The sequence below is a fragment of the Crocuta crocuta genome, unplaced genomic scaffold (genome assembly GCF_008692635.1).
Source record: "Crocuta crocuta isolate KB4526 unplaced genomic scaffold, BGI_CrCroc_1.0 scaffold403, whole genome shotgun sequence".
NCBI classification, from domain to species: Eukaryota; Metazoa; Chordata; class Mammalia; order Carnivora; family Hyaenidae; genus Crocuta; species Crocuta crocuta.
The window spans coordinates 815162-841634 of NW_027530631.1; positions in this window are offsets into that span (position 1 = coordinate 815162).

Consider the following 26473-nt stretch of genomic DNA (forward strand, 5'->3'; position numbering starts at 1 on the left):
TTTGGCTATGCTCTTTGTTCAGTAATTCATGACTCTTGGTAGGACTGGAGACAACTTTTTGGTTTTGACAGTTCAGTATGAAAAGTTAAAAAAATTATGTGGTGCCAGAAATAACAACTTCATCCTCTTAAAATGATACCTCTGCAAATTTAGTGGCATTTCAGCCACAGAGAAATAGATAAAATAGCTCACTGGTGAGCTATTTTACAAATGGCAGATAAAATTATTTAAAAATACTACAAATACCATTGCAGTGGTCTGGATGTTATGTTGTCCTAATAAAGTTGTATATATAAGTATTCATTAATGGGAGGTTGCTCAAAAATAAAAGAGGGGAAATAGTAAAAAGAAAGGACAAGACATGAAATCTAATCTGGAGATGTTTCTCAACTTGCTTGCTGACTAGTTGTGTTACATTGATTGAATTGGGTGATCTCTGTCAGCTTGATATAACTGAATTTCTCGATCAAACTACTGTTGGAAGATTTTTTTTTTACCTCAATACCCAGAATTCATCGTCTTGCTACTTGGGAGAATGAAGAGGTGGACACAGAATAAACAGCAGGCAAAAGTTTATTAGAGGATAAGATTCGAAAGTAAGAATAGTAGGAAAGCTCTCCTTTCAGAGACGGGCATTCAGAGGTGAATACCCACAACTATAGGCGAAGGTCGTTGTTGTATAAGGTTCTGGTCAGTACCCCCTCCCTTCCCCCTCGTTCCTTCTCAAGTTCTACCCTTACTGTATAGGTTCTGGCTTGTCCATTCCTGATTGGTTCGACTCCATTGTGTGAAGACTCTGACTGGTCATATTGTCCCACATGAAATACAGGTTTTAAGGTTTAGCTAGGTACTTTTATTGTCAAATTCCTGAGGGGAATCTGAAGGGGAATGGGTGGTATCTGTTAGATTCTTAACCGGGATTTCACACTCTGAAGGGGTTTGCTGTCGTCAAATGCTCCCGACATTGTCCCAAGATAAGTGTTTTTTCCTACCCAGGGACCTCAAGTCCTAACCTTTCTCTGCCGATTTTATCCTCTTTCTCAATTATACTATGCTTAAAGACCATCCCTTTTCTTGTTTACTTAAGCCAATACCTGCTTTAAAATACAACAACTCTGAAGCTAGATTGAGACTTTTAAATTACAACAGAAAGAATTTTAGGCTGAGTTAGCCAACATAATTTTATTAGATATTCAATTTCATCTTTAACACATTTTTACTGATCCATTTCCTCTATCTATTATCTGGATTTCCTTCTAGATTTGGGTTAGGAGTGGCCATTTATACTCTTGACAATTATTTTCAGTGTTATCTATCTTTTTAAATTATTAAACTAACATTGTATTTCTGTATTGACTTTCTGAACGGGTCTAAGACAGGAGATACACTGACTATGAAATCACATACATATACATTCTGGTATGTAAGAGCTATTATAGAAAGTTACTTATAATTAATCAATTGGAATTCTGTTTATAGAGATGACTCTGACCAGCAAGATTTCGGTTTACATACCATTGAAAGATAACTTCCCGCTAGGTTAGTATGACAGTGTTTGGTTTCTGATCAATATCTTAAGGACCAACTGTATAAAATGGCAGATTCACTATACAATGACCATCTGACTATCTCCACACTTAGCATCCTTACTGTGGCTCCTGTTTGGATATAGTTCCAGCCTCAATTCAGAAAAGTAAGCATGCCTCAGCTATCAGAGTGTGATTTTTTAATAAGATACTTCTTGTATGTTTTTGCAGCATAGATAAAGGAAAGTAAGGAATGATGTGTGTGGTTTTTCAAACTGTTTCTTGGCTATCTCATGAAAAAAAAACAAATGAATAAAACTTGAAAAATGCTAAGCTGTATTCCATTAAACAGTTTTTTAAAATTACATTTAAGGTATTAAGGAGGGCACTTGTTTTTATGAGGAAGGGCTGTTGTATACAAATGATAAATCACCAAGTTGTACACCTGAAACTAATTACACTGTATGTTATGTAACTGGAATTTAAATAAAAACTTGGGAGGGAAAAAGAAAGATCCAGGGGTTCCTGGGTAGCTCAGTCGGTTAAGCCTTTGACTCATGAGAGCCCCACGTTGGACTCTGTGCTGACAGTGCAGAGTCTGCTTGGGATTTTCTCTCTCTCCTTCTCTTTCTGCCCCTCCTCTGCTCACTCTCTCTTATTCTCTCACAATATAAATAAATAAAACTTTAAAAAATTAGATTTAAAAATGGCTAAGACTTTATGAAGATCCAAGAATCCAATTTAATCACAGCAATTTTTTTTTAATGGAATGTCTCAAAGGGTGTATTTAGGAAAGACTGGACTAGTGTGAGGGTTGCATGAAAAACTACAGTGGTCATGAGGATTAAAAGAATACTTTTCAGCCAACTCATTCATAGCCTTGAATTGAGGCCAAATACTTCCTGTTTTATTTCTTTGTACAGTAATTAAGGTTATTAAAAGCTTTAGGATTGGGTGCAACACTTTCAGATTTGCACCTAAGTATGACTCTTCTGAGAAGCCTTGTACAATTCAATACACATGATGGTAGCAGTCACTTGAAAGTCGAATTATGTTTTTTTCTCTAGGTAATGAGAGTATATGCAATAATTTTGTTGAGTCTATTTTTCCATACTTTTCAAGTTTTATGTAATTAGAAACTTTTTGCTCTTTAAGTTTAAAAATTTGAAACTCTTCATTTAAGAAGCATCAAAAACGTGGGGCGCCTGGGTGGCTTAGTCGGTTAAGCGTCCGACTTTCACTTAGGTCATGATCTCGTGTTCGTGGGTTCGAGCCCCGCGTCGGGCTCTGTGCTGACTGCCAGCTCAGAGCCTGGAGCCTGTTTCAGTCTGTGACTCCCTCTCTCTCTGACCCTCCCCTGCTCACGCTGTCTCTCTCTCTCTCCTAGAAATAAATAAAAAACATTTAAAAATTTAAAAAAAAAAAGAAGCATCAAAAACGTTAGTTTTAGAATAGTGAACTAGATACAGAGAAAAGGGCTGCCTGGGTGCCTCAGTCGATTGAGCTTCCGACTTCAGATCAGGTCATGATCTCGTGATTGGTGGGTTTGAGCCCCATGTGGGGCCCTGTGCTGACAGCTCAGAGCCTACAGCCTGCTTTGGATTCTGTCTCCCTTTCTGCCTCTCTCACATTCATGCTCTGTCTCTCTTTGTCTCTAAAAAATGAATAAAAATATGGAGGAAAAATGAGAGAATGGGTGCAAAGTAAAATAGGAAAAAATAACAAGGTAGATATTAAAGGAAATAAAGAAATGACTATAAAGTATCTTGAAAATGTATATGCATGTTAACCATTAGATCTGGCAAATGATGGGATAATTAGGTTTCTTGGATTGTGTAGAGATGAAGATAAATCACTGCCATCAAATAACTTATTTGGAAAAATAAAGCTAATACACATGAATCCATGTAAAATGTTTAATACCACATTGTGTAACACTGACTAGAAGAATAGACTTAATAGAAGTAGAGATCAATGTTAGAAAAGCCTACAGAGATGAGGTGCCTGGGTGGCTTAGTTGGTTGAGAGTCTGATTTTTGATTTTGACTCAGATGATAATCTCCTATTCATGGGATGAAGCCCCACCACACTGGGCTCTGCACTGGTAGCACTGAGCCTGCTTGAGATTCTCTTTCTCTCTCTCTATGCTTAATCTATATACTGAATATCAAATTGAAGAAAGAATATAAAGGTAGAAATGGGGTCAGCCTGAAGACCAGTACTAAGCTCTGAAGAAAGATGCAAATGAACTGGTTGAGAGCCCTGACAACATGTAATAAAGACAATGGATAGACTGGTGATAGATGTTTTATCTAATCACCAGAGCTCAATGATTTGGATAGAGGGAGAAGGTGAAAAAATGATCAAGAATAATTTCAGATTTGGGTGCCTGGCTTGCACAGTCAGTTAAGCAACCAACTCTTGATCTTGGCTCAGGTCATGATTTCACAGTTTCTGAGATTGAGCCCCAGGTCAGGATTCTCCCTCTCTCTCTCTGCCCATGCCCCCAAATAAGTAAACTTGAAAAAAAAATATATTGAAAGGAGTACAGGTTCAGAAAAAAAGGGAACATTTTTACAGTGGAAGCATTTGGGAATATGGACCTGGATCAAGATTGTGGGTAGAAGTTGGAATTCTTTAGGAAAAGGTGGCTTTTAGAAGAACATCTTAAAAAGTTCCAGGAAAAGTTACCAGTAACATCTCCCTTATCATTTACTCAGAGGATTAATGATTTATCTATGGCAATTTGGCAAGTTTAACCTTTGGAAAGTCATTTCCCCTTCAGCTAACTGTCTGTTTCCTTAATCTTAAGAGAGGATAAATAAGATATGCCTCATCAACCATGAGACACATTTAGTTTCTGAACCAAATGATAAATTTAGTCTTCCCTTGTAAGTGGAAAGAAATCCCATGCCTGAACAAGTCTGTAAAAAATTCAGGATTAACAGCTGAGATTTCCTCTCTGATATTAGGGTGGGGATTTGTGTAGATGATTTCTGAAGGCAACTTATACAATATATATCAATAAATTGGCAAACAGCATTTGAGTTTTAAGAGAATTTTTTTCTAATATACTGAGATTGTTGCTAAAAGCAAAGTGTGTACTTCTGCAACATGATTATATATATATATTAAACATTTAAAATTACTGTAAATTATCTCTAATGTGATTTGACTCAGACAAGTCTGAATTAAAAGCCTACAAAAAATAGTTTTTATAGGATGTTATATGTGCATATAAGTATTCAAAATAATAACTTGCTATACACTGTGCCCTAAATGTGTTTAAGAAGTTGAAAAATATAGTGTGTGTATGTATATGTATGTGTGTGTGTGACATACATTTTTATGTATGTATATATGTGTTACTACTGGCAAACACTTTTTAGCACATTTAAATTATTTCCAAGTTCATGAGAAAAACAAGTTACATATAAAAATTCAGCCAAGACAAGTACAAAACCCAACAATAAGCTTGTTTACTATAAGAATAAGTACTTGGTATTTTCCCAGCATTGTATGAATTAAAACCAATTTCAAGTCACTGAAATTTGTATTTACCAACTATTACATGATCATTTAATGTTTTACTAAATGTGTGTAATTTGAAAAGCAGTTAGTTTTTCATAATGAAGTCTTTCTTTTCAGATATATTAAAGCTTAAAATGTAAATCAGTTTTAAAATGGGGATTAAAAAACAGTGTTAAAATCAGAAACTATGTAGAGCTTTTATTTGACATATTTAATGCTTTCCAAAAATATCTTTATTTTACCCCATGGGTAAATTATATGGTGTGTATTTTTCTAATATCGGTTCAAAAATCTTTTTTGTGCCAGCTCATTAGAATGCACACAGACAAACCCGGGAGGAAATTTAAATAGTCTATATTATTTTTCCTGAAAGATAAAGAGTAAAATGCTAATTGATATTTGTTCTGTTGTTCTACAAGCTGTGAAATAAATTGTGCGTTGTATACTATACAACTAGCTTAGAGTAACAAAATCCAGAAGGGGTAAACACTAAGAGTTATATGTAGATACAATTTTTCTACATAGATGTGTACATAATATATGTAGGTACATTTGCCAGCATATGTATTCATATTACTATTCATAAGAGTCTTAGAAATTGTCTTTCTCCAAACATCTGTTTTTTCTATTAGAAACTTTATGAAAACTCAGGCCATTTCAAGTATTTACAACACTACTTTAAAATGCTAAAAAGCAAAAGCAATTGTGCATTACATAAAACCCAGAGTGATGATACTCAAAATATTTCATTCCTCATATGTGAAAATGCAAATCTATAAAAGACCCCTTACCTCATCTGTTTCTTAAACATATGTTTGCTTCAGAAAAAAAAAAAAAATTACTAACCCAGAAAATGTCCAGGAATTCTGGTAGAGACCCCACGTGATTTGAATGCTTTCCAAATACCATACTACTTCCCTGAAGAAACTCAGACATTGCCTCTGTCATCTATAGGAGGCCCAGCCTGCTTTAAGAAAGGCTTTGAGGAAAGTGGTCTATGCCAACACCTCCAATCCCATTTGCCCACCACTCTGTATCATACCACACTGCAGAAGATGAGACATTGAGATAATCTCCTGTTTCTATCTTTACTTTTACTATTCTCTTTACCTGAAATTTCCTCCTTAGATAAACTCTTTTCATTGCTGATAAATTCAGGTACCGTCTCCTCAGGAAACATTTGCTAATATGTTTACTACTTGTGCTTGCTTTTTCTTTCTGCTCTCATAAAGTCCTGTTTATGTTGTTGGCATTTTACTACCCGGAACACAGCACATCTCTCTTTTTTAAACTAGTATATTATATTAATTAAGCAGTTTGAAGTTTATGAAAAGAATTGAGTGGAAAGTACAGAGAGTTCTAATATACACTCTCAGCTTACCCCCTACTCCCCTTACCTTTCATTAGTGTAATACGTCTGTTACAGTGGTGAGCCAATATTGATCTATTACCAAATACTGTCCATGGTTACATTGGATTCACTTACTGTGTTGTACATCTTATGGGTTGTGACAAATGTATAGTGATAGATATCTACTGGATAATACTGAATAATTTCATTACCCTAAAAACCTCCTGTGCTCTACTTATTCATCCCTTCTTTGTCTACATGCACCCTTGAAAACCAGTGAGTTGCTTACTTTTGAATCATACAGTATATTGCATTTTCATATTGGCTTCTTTGGCTTAGCAACATGCACTTAGGCTTCCACCATGTCTTTTCATGGTTTAATAGCTCATTTCTTTTTATTGGTGAATAACATTTCAATTTTACGGATGTACTACAATTTGCTTATCCATTCATCTATTGAAGGACATTTTGATTACTTTCAAATTTTGGTAATTATGAAGAAAGTGCCTGTAAACATTCATGTGTAGGTTTTTCTGTAGACATAAATTTTGAACTCCTTGGAGTAAATACCAGGGAGTGTAATTGCTGGATTATATGGTAAGAGTGTAAGTTTTATAAGAAATTACCAAACTTTTCCAAAGCGGGTGTACCATTTTGCATTCCCATTAACAGTTAAATTCCTCTTGCTCCACATCTTCACTAGCATTTGGTGGTGTCACTGTTTTTTGTTTGTTTGTTTTATTCTAGCTACTCTAATAGATGTGTAATGGTATCTCATTGTAGTTTTAATTTGGAATTCCTAAATGGCCTACGACAATGAGCATGCATTCCTGTTTAACTGCCATTTGTGCATTTTCTTTGGTGAGATGTCCATCCAGACCTATTGCCTATTTAATTAGGTTGGCTGTTTTCTTACTGCTGCGTTTTAAGAATTCTTCACATATTTCTAAGACCAATTATTTATCAGATATGTTTTGCAAGGATTGTCTCCCAGTCTTTGATCTGTCATTTTATTCCCTTAACAGTATCTTTAACAGAGCTGAACTTTTTAAAAAAATTTTTTTAATGTTTTATTTATTTCTGGGGGGGAGAGAGAGAGAGAGACAGACAGACAGACAGCGTGAGCAGGGGAGGGTCAGAGAGAGAGGGAGTCACAGATTCTGAAACAGGCTCCAGGCTCTGAGCTGGCAGTCAGCACAGAGCCCGACGCGGGGCTCGAACCCACGAACCGCAAGATCATGACCTAAGCGAAAGTCTGACGCTTAACCGACTAAGCCACCCAGGCTCCCCAAGCTGAACGTATTTTTAAATGTTTGTTTATTTTGAGAGAGAGAGAGCACACTAGGAGAGAAGGGGTAGAGAGTAAGGGAGAGACAGAATCCCAAGCAGGCTCTGCCAAGTGCAGAACCTGGTGTCGGACTCGATCCCACAAACCATGAGATCATGAATTGAGTGAAATTAAGAGTCAGAAGCTTAACCAACTGGGCCATCCAGGCGCCCCTGAACTTTTTATTTTTAATAAAATCAACTTCTTTTTTTTCCACATACGATGCTTTAGATGTTGTACTTTGGAAGCATCAACCATATACAAAGCCATCTAGATTTTATCCAGGTCTATTCTGGGAGTTTTCTAGTCGTGCATTTCCTATAAAGATCTCGGATCCATTTTGGGTTAATGTTAGTGTAAGGTGTCTGCCAAGATTAATATTTTTTTGCATGTGGATGTCCAGTTGTTCCAGCATTATTTTTTGGAAGGAATTTTATTATGGACTTGCCATTGCTCCTTTGTCTATATCAGTTGATTATATTTTTCAGGGTTTATTTCTGGGTCCATTTTATTTTCCATTAATCTATTTGTTCTTTCACCAATACCACATTGTCGTAATTAGCATAGTTTAAAACAAAATCTTGAAGTTGAGTAGTGTTAGTGTTCCAGCTTTGGGGTTTTTTTTTCCTTCTATTGTTTTGACTTTTCTGAGTCTTTTGCCTTTACATAAGACTTTTGACTCAATTTACCAATAACCACATAATTCTTTGCTGAAATTTGTATTGGGGTTACAGTGTGTCTTTAGATAAATTTGGGAAGAGCTCTTTTCTTGGTAATATTGAATCTGCCTATTCATAAACATAACATATCCTCCCATTTCTTAATATCTTCTTTGTTTGCTTTCAATAGGTTTTTTTGGAAATTTTCTCCGATTTTGTACATAGTTCATTAGGTTTATGCCTAAGGATTTCATTTTTTTGTGTGCTACTGTAGATGCTATTATATTGTAATTTAAAATTTCAAGAGTTCATTGCTAGTATATAAGAAAACAGTTAATTGTGTATATTAAACTTATGTTCTTCAACCTTGCTATATTGCTAATTAGTTAAGTAGATTTTTATTGTTGAATCTTAGGGACTTCTGTACAATCATTTCATCTGTAAATAAAACAGTTTGATTTCTTCCCTTCCATTTATTTTCTTATTTAATTGCATTTGCTAAGACTTCTAGTACAATGTTGAAAAGAAGTGATAGGAAGTGTGTTATCTATTCATTGGTCTTGATATTAGAAGGAAAACCTCTGGTTTTTCGACTAGCATGTTTGTTATTTCTTTTAGGATATTTCTAGATGTTATTTAATGAATTGAGGAGACCCTTTTCTATTCTTTGTTTGCTGAGTTTTTATTATGAACAGATGTTGGATTTTTTTTGGCTCTATTGATAGGATCATAAGATTTTTCTTTAGTCTGTTGATATGATGTATTATATTAAGTGATTTTTTTAGTGTGACACCAGACTTGCATACCTGGAATAAATAACACTTGTTTTGGTATATAATTTTTATACATTGTTGGATTAAGTTTGCTAATATGTTGATGAATATTTTTGCATCTATATTCCTGAGATTTTCTATTCATTGCCCTTGTTCCCCTTTTATGTGTGTGTATGTTTAAATCTTCCCCTTTTTTTCTCTTTGTCTGATTTTTAACATTTTTAAATGATTCTGTTTTTTCCCCTCCTTGCTTAACATACCATTTTTACTTCTTTCACCTTTTGTGGCTACCTTTGAGTTTGCAGTATACATGTACAAATAATCCAAACCCCTTGTAAATTAATACCAAACCGTTTTACATGTGGTACAAGTAACTTACAACAGAATATTCCCAAATCCTTCCTTTTCATCCCTTATATCACTACTTCATTCATTTCTCTTATCCATAATCACCAAATATATTGACGATTACTATTCTGACAAGCTGTTATGTTAATTAAGAATAAGAAAAATAAAATAATTTATCTTTATATCTTCTCTCCAGCTCTTCCTTTCCTTCAGTAGACCTAAGTTTCCAATCTATCTAATTTTCCTTATTTCTGAAGAGTTTCTTTCAACATTTCCTAAAAAACAGGTCTCCCGGTGACAGACATATTTACTCGATTTTTGATTGAGAAATGTTTGGTTTTTTTTTTTACAGAAAAAAATTAGCTAAGGAAGTCTAGGTTGGTAGGGTTTTTTCTTTCAACAGTTTGTTGATACAGTTTCTGAAAAATAGTACAGTGTAATTTTTACCCTTGGTCTTTATAAAGCAAGGTCCATCCCAATCTCCCCATCCCTAGGTTCTTAAAGATTTTCTCTTGGTCTTTGAGATTTTGCAATTGGAACATGATACACCTATCTGTAGATACCTTGGAATTTTTTTTCTGCTTGTTCTCTGAGATTTCTTGTTCTGTGGTTTGATGTCTCTCAGTTTTTAAACACTTTCAGTCATTAATGTTTCAAGTATTCTGTTCATTTCTCTCTTTTCTTTTAGATAATTCCATTATGTATATGTTACAACTCTGTAATTACCTCGGTTTGGGAGTATTCTGTTCTTTTTAATTTTTTCTCTTTGAATTTATGCTTCTATTGACATTCTTCAAGCCCCCTGGTTCTTTCTTTCAATGTGTTCAATATATTCATGAACTCATCAAAGGCATTCTTACTTTCTGTGTTTTAATTTCTAGCATTTACTTTTGATTCTTAGAGTTTCCATCTCTCTGTTGGCATTACCAATATAGTCTCACTTGGTATCCACTTTTTCCAAGAGCCCTTAGCCTAGTAATCATAGTTGTGTGTTTTTTTTTTAAGTTTATTTATAATATCTACACCCAACAAGGGGCTTGAACTCACTACCCTGAGATCAAGGGTCACATGCTCTACTGACGGAGCCAACTAGGCACCCCTTAATCATAGTTGTTGTAACATACTGTAATGATAATTACATCATGCCTTTAATATGTCTCATTCTGATACTTGTTCTGTTTCTCCAAACTGTGTTTTTGGTGTGTATTAGTATGCCTTGCCATTTTTGAACATGGAATATTTATTAGGTAAAAGGAGCTGAGGTAAATACGCCTTGAATGTGAGGTTTTAGGTCTAATGTTCTCTTTAGCTGTGGGTAACTGAGACTAAAATGCCCTCTGATGTTCTCGTTTTTGTCTCACTTGTTGTATATGGGTTTCCCTGTAGTGTTCTAGGGAAAAGGTCTAAGATAGGCAGTTCCATGTTATTTAATACAGGAGCTCCACTGATGTCATGATTAGGTGTGAGAGGAGAAGAAGCATTTCATAATCCAATGATGAGGTCGCAGTCTTTTAGTGAGCCTGTGCCCCTGGGCTGTGACCTTCACAAGTGCTTCTAAGTCTGACCCTCCAACTCTAACATACTTAGGTGAGACAGCAAGGTTAGAGGGGATTGGAGTTGGGTTCCCCCCCACCCCCGACCGCCAACCTTAGAAGAAAGAGGTGGATGCAGCGGGTTTTTCTTTCCCAGGATGAGTTGAGTTTTGATAAAATAATTCATCTTGAGGAGGTCCCTTGTTAAGAAGAATAAAATATTCTGGGAGTATTTCAAAATGGCTAGTGTTATCTTCCCCTGCTGGAAGCCTGGGGATTTTATTCTGTTATTTAGTGTGAAAACTTTAGGACTATTGAAGGTAAAACTTGTACAGGCATAGGACCTCCCTACAACTTCTCCCTCCATCTCTCCCAGAATTTTTGACTCTCAGACATACCCACACTGAACTTCCAGTCATCTGTCAGTCACAGTTTAGATTTATCTAGCCCAGTGCAGGTTCCTGTGAAAATTTCTTTTCCTGGGCTTCTGCTCTGCTGTTTTGAGTCTCTTTACCTGCCTGTCTGTTTCCTCCAACTTCAGGGACAGTGGTTTATTTTGTGACCTTAATTAACCAGTGGATCTAAGAAGAGGTGTTGATTTTAAGTTTTGCCCATTTCCTATGAAAATCAGTGTGATGATTTCCAAGCCCCTCATGTGCCAGCCTAGAAACCAAAAGTCTTGTATGTTTGTTTTTTTTTTTCATGTACTTCCCATGCCTGGCACCTCTGAAGGACCAGAAGGTCATAAAATAAGATGTGTGTAGAATGCAAAAATTAGTTCTCTGTGACCACTAATCACTGATGTCAGATGAAACTCCTTAAGATCTAGAACCTTTTTTTTAATCTCCCATATGCCAGTACCCAACATCTAAAGGCATTTTCAGTGAATAATATAACTTGCTTTAAAAGCGTGGCTTTGTGGTATGAACCGATGCCCCTCGATGGGCTCAACTTGGGCAAAAGGATAAAAGGACTACGATAAACCACCTCAGGTTCACTTCATATCACACCTAATAGAAGGATCGGTGCCAGAGAATAATTAGTGACCACTATAGAAATGATTAGACGTTAAAGGATATCCTGATAAGCAGATAACTTTGTCCATTTTGAGGTGTCTCTACTTAATATTTTGTACACAGCTTGGCAGAAAATAATTAAAAATTAAATTCATAAATACAGTTTAAAAATGGGTGGAGATAAAGCATTGTAATCTATCAAGAAATAGTTAGATAGTTCTAGTTAGTATACAATCTTTCTTTTGCTGCCTAGTCTTAATCTATAAAGACTGGATTCCTGGGGTACAAAATGTCTCTCTGTATGCTTCCTCACCATTTAGCATCCTTAGGAGGGGATTCACCACAGAGTGCTTCAAAGGGAAGCGATGCAGCACCCCAGGGCCAGGCCAACAGCAGCGCTTCCCAAACCATCATCAGGCACTTTTAAGGATGAACAACAGCTCCCCAGGAGGTGTAGTGCAAATCCAGCCCTTTAAACTCATTTACTTTAATTGCGCAACATTTTAAATACTGCACGCCAGTGAGAGGCAGGTGGATCAGCAGGTGCAATGTGGCGATCTGCCAATAATGGCATCAGAAAAGCAGTCCCTCACAGAGGCAAGAAGCAAAAGAGACTGAAGAACTCCTCTGAGCTTAATGTCTATTTCATCCGGTAATTGCAGTGGAGGGGAGGATTTCCAAGCAATCTAAACCAAAGCTGTTTTATTCATTTTTAGCTATGCCTTTTTTTTTTTTTTTAACAGGGGAGGTCTCAGAAATAGAATTTTAGTCCAAATTCAGCCAAATCCTTTGCATGCACCCAACTGAAACTCATTTATGGGTAAAGACGTTAAAGAAAAGAGAAATGATGAACACAAATGTTTTCTTTCTAAAACTTTTCCCATGAACAATTTGAAGCATCTCCTGCTGCATTTTGTATTTGGATATTTATTTAAGTAAAATTAGAAATAAAATTATTAAAAGAATTTAATTTCTATACTCAACTTTAAACTTTCTGGGATTTTTTTCTTTTCATTGGCACTCTTTATGCATTGGGGGAAAATACTATGAAGTTTAAAAAATAGTGTCATATGAAAAGTTAAAAATTTATAGAACTGTCCAAATAGGAGATTTGAGAAAGCTAAATGAACACACATTTGTTAACTGTATGTCCTTTTGGTTTATGAAAAAGGCCAAATCATAAGTTCTCTTTGGTTGGGTTTTTACATCACATACATGATTGATTCATTCTTTACGTTTTGATACAAATTGAGCTCTGAAGATAAAGCCATGGTGAGTAGACAAGGAATGGATTTTTTCTCCATTTCAGGCTTCATTTTTGCCAAAGCCAAATTCTTTTGAAGTTTATACAGAAATGCTATTAACAAAGTATCACATGTCACACCCTCATCAACAGCTTGAAACAATTCAGGAGAAGACAGAAAAAGGCAAAACAGAAGGGACCAGTGGCTAATATTTGTTGAAGATCTTTTTTCCAGGTTTATCTGTTGTAGCTACATATTGTGAACGCATATGTTAAATTTTTTTACTGCTTATTTTTGCTTGACTTTATACCTGTTAACTGAGGCCAGGAGGTGTTAACTCCACCCATACAGCTGTTGGGTAGTAAAGAACAGTTTCAAACAGTTTTATCTTTATGCCACAGTGAGCTATTAGCCTGGCACATACATTTTGCAAGAAATATCAATAATTGAATTGAGGGATTATGCGCTAGAAATGAGAGTACATCTTTATATGTATTTTACTACCAAGATGACGGCAGTAATGGAAGTTCCAAGAAGAAATAGGTCTGAAGAAAACTATAAAGAGTTACCAGAGTCATGCCTACGTGTAAGCTATAAACACGGGTTTGTCTAATTTCTGCCTTTCAGTTCTATACTTTGTATTGATAAAAATATTTAGGCTGTCTCAGTCAGGAAACATATCCCATGTAAAACCATTCATTCTCTCCTATTGAACAAGTTTTTTTCTTTCTTTTTTTTTTTTTCTGCCCACTATGCAATTCAGTATTTTCTAATAACTTCTTTTCTCATTATCATTCAGGGTATTTTTTCAGTAATGGCATTACACCGGGAAGACAGCAGACAGAATTGGGATATGGGCATATGTGTATTTCACACCAAAATATAAATGAGATTAGAAAAGGTAACTTGTATAATGAAAACTGGAATGTTAACCTTAGAAATAGTTTTTACCAGCAAATGAAAGGATTATTCAGGAATAGATAATTACAATTCCGAACATACAGGCTAAGGCAAAACCATAGACAGATCGGACAAAGGAAAGGAACCTTACTTGATAGAGAAAGGGGCAGTTGGGAGGAGTTGTTCTGAATGAAAATAAATTGGAGAAAGCAAGAGTTCAGGGTGATAAGGGTTTCTCTTTGACTGAGATGGAGGGGTAGTAAATTTTTTGTAGGAGACCATTCTAATGTGTTTCTTTCCCTATTGGCGCCTGTAATTGATGATTCTTTGCTGTAATTGACATTGAGTGAGTGGTACAGTTCCTCTTTCCAACCTCTCCTATCATTCCAAGTCCACTTTAGTGAGCCTTCCTTTTATTAATTTTCACAACAGCCTAACTGTGTTCCCATTTAGATTTCCAGAAGTAATTAGAATTGTATTTTGTATAATTTTCCTAAAATCAGGTCTAGAGTGACTGACTCCTTTGTTTCTGAGACTGTAAACTGTCTCTGACAATATTAAGGTATCTCTCCCCTCTGCCTTGGCACTTTGAGTTCCTTGAATATTCTTACCCTTAACAGTAGTTGTAAAGCTTAAGTTAGGCAGATGCAAGAAGGAACCTTCCTGATTGCTGATGAGGCCTCCTAGGAACCATAAATCTGTTAGGTAGGGATCTGAGACTTCTTATCAGATGCCTGGTGAGAACAAAAGACTCAAAGTCAGTAATATTCTATCATTTGAAGGGTGAGATGTTGAGCAAATGATTACATGGTTTGTTGATTGCCTAGATCCTAACCCCATCATCCCAATCTTAAACCACATTTGATTCCTTCATGAAGATTAAAAAGAAAGAAGATAATCAGCCTGTTTTTTCATAAAGTGAAACTCTGGGTAAAAGAATCTAAAACCACATCAGAAATTGCATTGGCATAAAATAGAAATTTGATTTATCAGATTCTTACATTATATTGAATGACAGAGTTTGCTGAAAATTCATTTGGTAGAAATGATTAGATACATTGTCTGGTAGGAGAAGTAGTGCAGCATAATTTTTGCTTTTATTATTTACAACAGGATTTGTCAACATGGCAGATAGAGAAGTCAGAAAGGATAGGTTAATTACCATTATAAGGGGCAGAAAGTAACTAGGCATAAAGCATGGGGAAGTCCAGGAATGCGAAAAGAAGAGTGGTGATGAAATTAGAGACGATAAGTTTTGAGAATTTGAGGGGATATTTTTTAGCTTATATTCAAGTTGTAACAATTTAAATTTTTTTTAAAAAATTTCATTAGTCAGTGTTCTCTAGCATGTGTTGCCAAATCTCTTAGCTGAGAAATGGAATTCAGTGTAGGCTTAATCTATGGATATGTCCTATGATGACACAGGTTAAACATCCTGTATGTTCAAACATAATTTGAACTCAAATAACACGTGCAGAACTATATCCAAAGTATAGTCAATGCACTGAGGTTTATCATAAGTAAAACTTTTTGGGGGGTCATTATTTAGAAAATGAAGTCACCTTGTTAGAAATTAAAGCATAAATATTTGACTTAATATTAAGAGTTACTATTTCTTAAAATGTTATCTGTTAAAATGCAAAAATGCAGACTAATCAAGATTGACTTTTGTTTTGAATAGTACATTTAGTAAAGTCTATAGCATGAAAAACTATTTGGAACATATCTTCAACGCTCCTTAGTGATAAATGAGTCATAAAAGGTTTAGTTAAATCCATCTGCCTCACTCTGTGCTCAGCATTTATTAAATCTGTTGGAATGGAGAGTCTCAAAATAGTAGGGAAAAATCCAGAGCTATTTTCCATTTATCAATTCCTTTATCACAATGAATTTCAGTGATCACATGTTGAGGCTTTTCAAAGTGTGATGTTTGTTTTGTATTTGTTGAGATAAAATTGACATGGAATAATGGTTTCAGGTATACAACATAATTTGACCTATGTATATATTGTGAAATGATCACCATGTAAATCTAGTTAACATCTCTCACCACAGTTAATTTTTTCCTTTTTGTGATGAGAACTTTTAAGATCTAATCTGATGCCAACTTTGAAATATATCCTACATTACTATTTTTAACATTTTATTTTTGAGAGAGAGAAAGAGAGCGTGCATATGCACATGAGTGAGCAAGAAGGAGAAGGGCAGAGTGCAAGAGGGAGAGAGAATCCCAAGCAGGCTCCCTTCCCAGTGCAGAGCTGGGTGGGGCTTGATCTCATGAAGGTGAAATCATGAAGTGAGCTGAAATCAAGAGTCAGAGGCTTAACTGACTGAGGGACCCACGTGCCCCAATGCAGTATTATTAACTATAGTCACCATGCTATCCATAACATCCCAAGGACTTATTATTTTATAACTGGAAGTTTGTACTCTTTAACCTTGGCCCATTTTGCTTAAACTCTATTTCTGGCAAGCACCAATTTGTTTTCTGTATCTATGAGGGTTTTTTGTTTTTTTCATTTTGTTTTTAGATTCCACATGTGAGATCGTATGGTATGATCTTTGTTTGACTTATATCACTTAGCACAATGCCCTCATGTTCCATCCATGTTGTTGGAAAAATCAGGATTTCCTTTCTTTATGGCCAGATAACATTTCACTGTGTGTGTGTGGTGGGAGGAATCATTATTTATCCCTTTATCCATTAATGAACACTGAGGGTGTTTTCGATGTCTTGTCTATTGTAAATTATGCTGGAATGAACATGGGGTGTGTATGTCTTTGTGAATGTGTTTTCTTCAGATAAATAGAAGGGGAATTGCTGGATCATATGGTAGTTGTAATTATTTTTTGAAAAATCTCGATAATATTTTTTATGGTAGATACACCAAGTTACATGGCTACAAGCACTACATAAGGGGTCCCTTTTTTCACATCTTTGCCAGCACTTGGCATTTCTTCTCTTGTTGATAATAGCCATTCATTTTTAAAACTATTTTATTTTAAAATTTTTTTATTTTTATTTTTTTAAATATTTTTATTTATTTCTAGGAGAGAGAGAGAGAGAGAGAGACAGCGTGAGCAGGGGAGGGTCAGAGAGAGAGGGAGACACAGACTCTGAAATAAGCTCTAGGCTCTGAGCTGGCAGTCAGCACAGAGCCCGACGCGCGACTCGAACCCACGAACCGCGAGATCATGACCTAAGCGAAAGTCGAATGCTTAACCGACTAAGGCACCCAGGTGCCCCTAAAAAATTTTTAATGTTTATTTTTGACAAATAGAGATAGAACATGAGTGGAGGAGGAGACCAGAGGAAGAGAGAGAGGGAGACATAGAATCTGAAGCAGTCTCCAGGCTCTGAGCTGTCAGCACAGAGCTCAATGTGGTGCTTGAATTCATGAACCCTGAAATCACGACCTGAGCCAAATTTGGATGCTTAACTGACTGAGCCACCCAGGTGCCCCTCTTTATGTATTTTTTAAAATATATTAACCTCTTAACCAACTGCAACTTGCAATATTTTCTCTTCCGTAGATAGTCTCCGTACTTTGTTGATAGTTTCTCTGTGGTATAGAAGCTTTCAGTTTGATGTAGTCCCACTTGTTTTTGCTTTTGTTGTCAAATCCAACAAATAATCAAGACTAATGATTAATATCTTACCCCAGTGTCATCTTCTAGGAATTTGATGGGTTTTGGTCTTCAAGTCTTAAATCCATTTTGAGTTGATTTTTGTGTATGCTATAAGTTAAGAGGTTCAGTTTTGTTCTTTTGCATGGAGCTGTCCAGTTTTCCTAACATGACACCATGTTAGGTATTCTTTACAGGTATTTTTAAATACTGTGCGGGTGTAAATGTTATTGTCTTTTCTTTTTTTCACATCAAATGAGAGATGGTGTAGTAGTTTTCTGTTTGGTGTACTGTTCTATTTTTTTTAAGCTGAACTATACTTTCAACGGTAGGATAAAAATTTATTCTAATTTGTAAATTTCAGTTTATTAGTATTTTCTACGACTGACAAATTTATATATATTTTTTTAGTTCCTATGTGCATGTATTACCTATTTTGATTATCAGTTCTTATTTGTGGAATGATTTGGTAATAGATGTCTTTTCTATGTTTGAATATTTTTCTATATTTTATACATTGACTTTCTTTTTCATATTCAAAACATTTCACACACATACACACAAACATGCGCACGCGCACACACACAGACACACACACACACACACACACGAGGGCTGACTTGCTTTCCATTAACCAATTCATTCTTACACTTAATTATTCAGAACTATGTCAAGGCAAGGTATCCAAAACACAGAGAGTAATGTAATGCTGTTTTCAATTTTAAGGAAATTGTGAAACACACACAACAAAACAATTTAATGCTCTGGTTGATACGATAGTATCTTTAAAGGCCATGGTGAAGGAGTAGAGAGGAGATGAATAACATCCCAATATATTGATTGATCAGTCAGAGGTCCAGACATCACCTGCCACCTGATGTGATGAAATAGAAAATCTGTAACACTGTATAGTATTCTTAGTTGCAAACAAATAGTAATAAGTGAACATTATTTTCCCTATTCCCTCAATGACAGGGTGTATGGAGGGTAAAGAAACAACCTAAACAGTAGAATGAGAAATCTGCCAAATCCAGAATTTGGGATATTCTTGAGTGCAAGTTGTCTTAAAATTGGGTTCTTAAAATTATATTTAAAAAACATGTAAAAAAGAATTGTAAAGGAGTAAAAGATACTTAAAAACAGGCAAACAAAATGCAATGTGTATACTTTTTCTGATCCTGACTTAAACAAATCAGCTTTAAAGATACATTTGTGAGACAGTCTTAGAAATTTTAATACAGCCAGGGTATTAGATGATCATTTGGATAAGTGTGATTACATGGTTGCATTCCTAAAAATATCCTTAGAAATATTAAGGATTAAAGGTAAAAGCATGTCTATATGGGATTTACTCTAAAATACCAAATCACAAAAATGATAGAGAGATTAAGATAAAATTGGCAAAATATATTTATTAGAAATGTGTAAAAAGTACATCACAGGTCACTTTACTTTGCTGTAATTTTTTAGATATTTGAAAATTTTTCAGGAGAAATATTTAAAAATAATAAAAGACCTGAGGGAAAGATAAAGCTCTATTCTGAAAGAGAAAGGAAGTATTTCTTCCTAGTGTTGAAATACTGTTGATGTAAATAGACATTTTCTTGTAACCTGCTAAGACTCGTACTGTGCTATTTAGAATCAATGGTTATATGCCATGTGAAAATACTCTTTGAAAACAAACTACCCAGACATTATACAAATAACATTCAAAAGACCTCATTCAGGACTCTTGTTTGGATTATAAAACACAATTTTGTTAAACTATTATGGACTATGGAGAAAGGAAATAACAATTGAAGAGCAGTTTTCTCCCCATCAGTGTTAACACAGATACAAATTTATTTACTTTTTCAAAAAAAGCATTTGCACAACAGTACCTAAGCATTATTGTGCTTTCTTTTAAATAACTGATAACTTTGATCTGAAAACAACAAAAGACAACACAAAGCTTCACACATATTGAAATATATTCAATATTTTAAAAAACTCTTAAATAATCTAGATGATCATGCCCAGGAGAAAAAGCACCCCCACCAATTATGCTGAAATAATCTACACTCTGAGAAACAATTTCAAAAGTGTGTATTTCCATGATTTGTTGTTTCCGTCTAATCAGTGAACTCATGTTAACTTCCGCTACCACCCAGTGAAGACGTGATTCTGAACAGAAGACTGTCCACATCATTAATCTTCTGTCCATGTTTGAGGGGCACATGGGGAAGTGAAAACGGGTTAGAAAATGGCCTTTGATTTAGTTTGCCACCCATTTCTTATTGGGAAGTTAGCAATTTTTGGACAGTAAGAGAAGATGAGGCAAGAAGAAATGGGTAAGATACAGTCTACCTCATTAAAAGAATAGTTGAACAGAGTAGAGTAGATTCTTCAGATGGTGAAATGCCATCTGTGACCCATACATAATGTACGAAAGTAAAATATTTTTTTAACTTTTTCTCAGAGCTGATTTTTTAAGATGAAATTTCCCCACGTAGTTTCAGAAAATGTTATAAATTGACATTCCTTACTACAATAATGGCAGAAAATGCTTACAATACGGGTTAGTTTTCCTATCATAGAATTAATTCAAAGAGTTTAAGGAAAGATATGTAAACAATAGTACCTGGTGATCCTTCCTGAATCATTCATTAATAAAACCATGAAGGCATCAAGACAGAAATTAAGGAACACAAATGGCAGTACATATTCAGCTTGTGCCAGACTCTTGGAACAATCTACCAAGTTTAAATCTCTAAAATAGTAAAATAAGGACAATTTGGATTCAAGTATTGAGGCTTCTGTGACTGGCTCTTGAAAATCTCCTAGCGCTAGCTCCTCCCACAAAGCAGAGTGCCTTTTGGAGCGGGGAGAGCTCTTGCGCCCCCAGCCTCATCAATGGGATCTGTGCATCAATCACCGTGTTCTCAGTCCTCAGAGGCTGGGGGAGAGAGGGGCCTCAGAGCTGGGAGTCGCCCCGCCCCCGCGCTTGTGCACAGCCTGCGGTTTTGCTTCCTGCTGATTTCACAGCAAGGCCCCACACTTTTTCTCCAGGGGTGGAGGTGGGGGGAACCTCCAGAAAAAAGCACCGGGGTGCAAGGTAGATGTTAGAGTAGATTCTTCGGGCACAGAAAAGAGGATTTATGCCACACACTAGAAAGCGAACAGCCAGGCAAAACATCTCATTTGAGATTTGTATTTCCCTCCACATTGCTCTTTTACTTAGCAGCACGGAGCCCCTCCTCTTCCTTCCCAGAGTATTCCCCAAAAGATAATATCCCCAGCTTTTCTCTAACTAGAGCTATTTGAGGACTTACAGGCCCTACAGGCCCAATTCAGAGCAGGTTTATCAAATCATTCATCTAATGAACTCCTCTAACTGCCTAAAGGGACTCTGCTGCTGAGAAAACTCAGTTTTGTTTGTCATTATCTTTGTGTCCTGGAATGTGAAATAAGCACTTGTGAGGACAGCGGCTGGAAAGGGCCTTCAGTGAAGTACCCGCAAAGTAGGTGAGCTTTCTTGTGCTGCCTCAGGCCTATGCACACCAACCACTGTCCTGCCTTATTTAGAAAAAACCTCTCCTCATAGCAAGAAAACCAAGCAAAGAGAGGGAGCTGAAGTGATCGTTACTGCAAAGCTGATTTCCCCAGAAGTCTGCTTCCTTAGCCTCAGGGCCTGTCACTTCCATATGTCATTTAGGTACTGGGAGTTGGCTGGGTTATGCAGTGTTTCTTAACCTTGAATGTGGACAGAAGTCACCTGGGGATTTTGTCAAAATGCAGATTCAAACGTGGTAGGCTTGTGTTGTGGCATCCTCAGCAAGTGTCCATGCTTCCAGTCTGTGGATCACACTTTGCGCAGCGAGCAGTGTTGTGATGCGTTTGGGGGTGGTAACAAGATGGGAGACGGAAGGGATAGCACTTGCAGTTAGAAAGCATTTCTGTGTAAAATTACTGGTAAGTTAACTAAAGGGAAAGATGCTCCTATTTACCAGGTGGCAGTGATCTGTTTTGATTTCTTTACTCATTCTAGATGCTGTGTCAAATTTGTAACTAATTTTGTATTTGCAGTGTCCTATTCTTGGTCTTAAAGAGGACCTATGTAATTGTATAAGCTTTAAGCTCCATAAAACCTTCACTGCCATTGTTGGATACCAGAAATTTGATTTGGGATTGTATAAAGCCACTTGGATCCCTCCTCTCAGATGTTCACCATGAGACTGTTAGCAGGAATAGGTCAATAACAAGAAAAAAGATACATATATATAAACATATGGTGCCAAATACATACATATAAATTATGGTGCCAAAAACAAAGCCTAGAAGCATTATTCAGTCAAGCCTGATCAAGAGATAAGGAAGTTAAATGAAGGTAGTCTATGGCTTTGCTTACCGCTTAAGAAAAGGCATATTATAAAACAAGGTAGAAAAAACAATATTGAATCTGAATAGTTTTTTGAAGTATTTTTCTGTGTGTTCAATAATGTAACAAAATTGTGGAATCTTAGAAAAAAGAAAAGAGGGACTAAAAATGATGGATCAAAGAAACCAAAACCATGGAAGTCTGGGGAAAATTCCATCCTAGAAAAAGGAAAATATTCCATTAAAAAATGCACAACATGTAGAGAATGTAAAGTAAAACTACATGATATCAAATTATAACCTCAAAATATAGACTTTATAACCCAGAAGCATCAGGGCCAAAAGGAGGTTACCTTTGCCATAATGTATCACTTATATGAAAGACAGGGATACAAAATTCATGTTGAACTGGCAGGAAATAAATAACTGGGGAAATTATCAGTATAATGGTATTAGTCTACAGAATCTTAAGTAGACAAGGATACAAAAGAGAAATAGGAAACATGAAAATACTTAATAGAGAATTATCACATTTCTAGTAAACTCTACCACTTAATAGAATCCTTTTCAAAAATCAAGCTTTATATTGAACATATACATACCTGAGATTAAAACATCAATTAAATGCAAAAAATGCATAAAATCCACTTATTTGTGAACATATTTATAATATACAAATAAAGAGGTTTTCAGTTAAATTCTTTTTAACATTTATTTACTTTTTGAGAGACAGAGCATGAACAGGAGGGGGTAGAGAGAAAGATACAGATTCTGAATCAAGCTCCTGGCTCTGAGCTGTCAGCACAGAGCCCAATGTGGGCTCAAACTCCTGAACTGGGAGATCATGACTTGAGCTGAAGTCAGAGGCTTAACCGACTGAGCCATCCAAGTACCCCAGTAAAGCTTTTAAGTCAGAAAATGTTTTCTGAAATATTGGGATCAAATATACAATGAAAGATACCTGGGAAAAAAACAACCATGTCAAAATTGAACAACAGAAGTTATACCTCGAAGTAAAATAATAGTCCATGTGGCTTAGGTATATAAAGAAAAACTTTGTTGTAGTAATTAGAGAAAGAACAAATATAAAAAACTATAAAAAGAAATTTATAATACAGGAGAAAATGGAAAAAAAGAGATAAATCTGAGAGCCACTTGAAGCAAATCTAATAGATCATTGTAGCAAATATTTAATCGAGAAACAACATGAAAATTCAAAGTGGAAGATAATTCTTTAATAAAACAAGTAACACATCTCCACCTTTTTTTTTTAATTTTTAATGTTTATTTTGAGAAAGAGCATGAGCAGAGGAGAGGCAGAGAGAGAGGGAGACACAGAATCCGAAGCAGGCTCCAGGTTCTGAGCTGTCAGCACAGAGCACAATGCGGGGCTTGAACCCACAAACCGTGAGATCATGACCTGAGCTGCAGTCAGACGCTTAACCAACTGAGCCACCCAGGTGCCCCCTCCACCTTTTTAAAAGGATAGGTGAATATAACTGNGACAGTTGAACTCCCATAAGACTTGTGTCAGTTGTTTATGATTTTCATTTCTGAGAATTCTATGGAAAAAGAAAAAAAAGGAACTAGAAATCTAGTGGAATCATGCACTTGTGTGTTTTTTTAATGTTTACCTTTTTTTTTTTTCTTCTTAAATGCATTCTCAGCTGTACACACCTAATCCATATTTCCAGTGGTTGCTTTCCTTGGCATGACTGAGCATCTATGTCTGGAGAAGTCCACCATTTTCAAGCTCATATGCTCTATAATGTCAACCTAGGCCTTTGTGGATGCATTAGATTTGATTTAACTTTACAAAAGGGTACATTATACCAAGAGAATGGGAACAGCAAGAGTTGATGGGTGGAGTTATCAGATGACACTGAGACTTGTAGCTACTCTCTAACTCTACTCAAATGGCTATGGGCCCACAGTTTCATTATTAGCACAGTAACTGAAGGTTGCAAGTAATTCTGGCCCCTTGCCTCAATTAGAGAACCCAAAAGAAAAAAAAAGTTATTGTAAATCTACAATTCAAAGGGTGTTACTAGCATAAGACTAGACAGAAAGAACAGTAGAATAGAATGCATAGTTGGGGATTGTATTCCAGTACTTAAAATAAATATAAAACCAGCAAGGAAAAAACTTAAAAAAAATTAATGAGATGGCATTAGATTTTTAAGGAACGGAAAGATTGTTAATCACATAACATTATTTATCAAAATGCTAGATTAGGTGATGCATTTTACCAGTAAGTTTTGAGGTATGTAGGATACCAGGTGTCCTGCTAAATGCTAAGAGTCAAATGTGGAACAAGGGGAAACTTAGTTTTTACCATCAGAAATGACACAGTTTAGACATGATGGTGAGGGTAATAAAAGTATGATGACGATGTAGAAAGAGAAAGCCTGAAGTCCATAAATAGTACATTTCAGGTGAGCCTATTCGAGTTCTAGAGTCAAGAAAGTTCTTTGTTAGTAATTTGTTTAAATGGCTATTTTAAACGAGTTACCAAAACTGAGATGAAAATCTTTGGGTCCGGAGCCCACAACCAAGAAAGAATTCTTGAGTTACCTTCAGTGCACAAAGGTGGTTTTATTAAAGAATGGGGACAGGAACCGTGGGCAGAAAGAGCTGCACCAGGGTTGAGATGGGTAACTGATTATATACTTTGAAGTTTGGAAGGGGGTCAGGGATGGTGTAAGTCCCTAAGGAATTTTGGAAGCCAGGTTTCCAGGACATTGAGAGGCTAGCTGTCAGGAAAAGGTCACTTGTTACTGTCTAGTAAAACCAGAGTCATGGGACCCTTCAGATGTACATCAGCAGGCCATAGGTTTGGAGGATGATTGCTAACATATCTTTGGGGGGACGGGTAGAGATAAATGAAGTTTCCAAAGGCATTTTTATATGTTAAAGTAGACTTACAGGGTTCTAGAGGTCAGAATAAGGTCAAGCCAGATTGCCTTTTGGTCTTAGCAAAGTGTCGTCATCAAGTCAGGGGAGTTCCTAGAGGAAGATCACTCTGTTTCAAGGACTTGTCAGTGGGCTATAAGTAGCAAGTAACTTTAATTTTTCTTTTCTGCCTTTGTTTCCCACATCAAAAGGTATGAGCAAGGAGTCAGGAGAGCATCTCAGTCAGAAGTAAGTTCATACATGAAAGCTCTTAAATAATACAAAGGTTTACAATTGATTTAAAAAAAAAAAAACCTAAAAACCAAAAATACAGGTTTTAGTACAGTACTGTATGTCTGAAGCTGAAAGGCAAAGAGAAAGTGTATGAGATCTGATAATGCATTGCTGGGAAACAGTTCATAGCAAGTAACTTTTAGTCTTTTGATAAAAAGAGGCTCATTTTTCTCATATAAAATGAAATTACTCTATCATTAGATTATCTGGTCAAATATGGCAAGAGCTACCCAATCTATTTCTGTCTTCACGACTTTGCCTTTCTTTTTTTTTTTTAATTTTTTTTTTTAGTGTTTTATTTATTTCTGAGAGAGACAGAGATAGCATGAGCAGGGGAGTGTCAGAGAGAGAGAGAGAGAGATACAGAATCCAAAACAGGCTCCAGGCTCTGAGCTAGCTGTCAGCACAGAGCCTGGCACGGGGCTCGAACCCATGAACCATGAGATCATGACCTGTACCAAAGGCAGATGCTTAACTGAGCCACCCAGGCGCCCATGACTTTGCCATTCTTAACATTTGCATTTTGCCCTCTTTTTAATGCTTCATAGTCTCATCATGGTCACTGTAACCTCAACCATCTTTTCCTTTTTTTTCTCTCTCTCTCTCTCTAAAGTGTCACTTTGTTGTTTTATTTATTTATTTTTTTTTACAAATAGTTTATTGTTAAGTTGGTTTCCATATAACACCCAGTGCTCATCCCCACAAGTGCCCTCCTCCATGCCCATCTCCCCCCTCCCCCCCACACCCATCAGTCCTCAGTTTGTTCTCAGCATTCAAGAGTCTCTCATGGTTTGCCTCTCTCCCTTCCTACATTCAAGCCAAGAAGAAGAGAGTAACAACACCTTAATCAGAAAAGGAAAACAAGTTTGTTTTTTAAATACCTAACTCCTCTCCTAAGAGCCCAATACCATAAATGGCGTATATTACATTAGTAGATTACTAGGCACATCACATTACTAAGATTTCAATTGGTTATCTACATATATATGTGTGTGTATATACATACATATGCATGTGTGTTTGCATATACATGTATATGTGTGTGTGTGTGTATATATATATATATATATATATATATATATATATATATATACACA